The sequence below is a fragment of the Sinocyclocheilus grahami genome, unplaced genomic scaffold, assembly GCF_001515645.1.
Source record: "Sinocyclocheilus grahami isolate Dianchi unplaced genomic scaffold, SAMN03320097.WGS_v1.1 scaffold984.1, whole genome shotgun sequence".
Classification (NCBI taxonomy): domain Eukaryota; kingdom Metazoa; phylum Chordata; class Actinopteri; order Cypriniformes; family Cyprinidae; genus Sinocyclocheilus; species Sinocyclocheilus grahami.
In genome coordinates this window covers 23534-24602 of record NW_015506163.1, presented here as the reverse complement: position 1 = coordinate 24602, position 1069 = coordinate 23534, and the positions used below count along the sequence as shown (strand labels likewise).

Here is a 1069-nt window from a genome sequence, read left to right as displayed (position 1 = left end):
GAGTGAGTGAGTGAGAGAGAGACTGTGTGTGTGTGAGTGAGTGAATGAGAGACTGTGTGTGTGTGAGTGTGAGTGAGTGAGTGTGTGTGAGAGACTGAGTGTGTGTGTGTGTGTGTGACTGAGTGTGTGTGTGTGTGTGTGACTGAGTGTGTGTGTGTGTGTGAGAGACTACTGTGTGTGTGTGAGTGAGTGAATGAGAGACTGTGTGTGTGTGAGTGAGAGTGAGTGAGTGTGTGTGAGAGACTGAGTGTGTGTGTGTGTGTGAGAGACTACTGTGTGTGTGTGAGTGAGTGAATGAGAGACTGTGTGTGTGTGAGTGAGAGTGAGTGAGTGTGTGTGAGAGACTGAGTGTGTGTGTGTGTGTGAGTGAGTGAGTGAGTGAGTGTGTGTGTGTGAGAGAGAGACTGTGTGTGTGAGTGAGTGAGTGTGTGTAAGAGACTGTGTGTGTGTGTGAGAGAGAGTGAGTGAGTGTGTGTGAGAGACTGTGTGTGTGAGAGTGAGAGAGTGAGTGAGTGAGTGTGTGTGTGTGTGAGACTGTGTGAGTGTGTGTGTGAGAGACTGTGTGAGTGAGTGTGTGTGAGAGACTGTGTGTGTGAGAGTGAGAGAGTGAGTGAGTGAGTGTGTGTGTGTGTGAGACTGTGTGAGTGTGTGTGTGAGAGACTGTGTGAGTGAGTGTGTGTGAGAGACTGTGTGTGTGAGAGTGAGAGAGTGAGTGAGTGAGTGTGTGTGTGTGTGTGAGAGAGAGACTGTGTGTGTGTGAGTGAGAGTGAGTGAGTGTGTGTGTGTGTGAGACTGTGTGAGTGTGTGTGTGAGAGACTGTGTGAGTGAGTGTGTGTGAGAGACTGTGTGTGTGAGAGTGAGAGAGTGAGTGAGTGAGTGTGTGAGAGACTGTGTGTGTGAGTGAGTGAGTGTGTGTAAGAGACTGTGTGTGTGTGTGAGAGTGAGTGAGTGTGTGTGAGAGACTGTGTGTGTGTGTGTGTGACTGTGTGTGTGTGTGTGTGAGAGTGTGTGTGTGAGAGAGAGACTGTGTGCGGGGGTGAGTGTGTGTGTGAGAGGGTGTGTGTGTGTG

At 49.9% G+C, this 1069-nt stretch overlaps 1 protein-coding gene across 2 annotated transcripts in view; it reads left to right on the top strand.

Moving 5' to 3' along the window:
* Positions 1-1069, top strand: part of LOC107565142 (E3 ubiquitin-protein ligase RNF185-like) — a 12680-nt gene that overhangs the window by 716 nt on the left and 10895 nt on the right. The window lies entirely within an intron of this gene.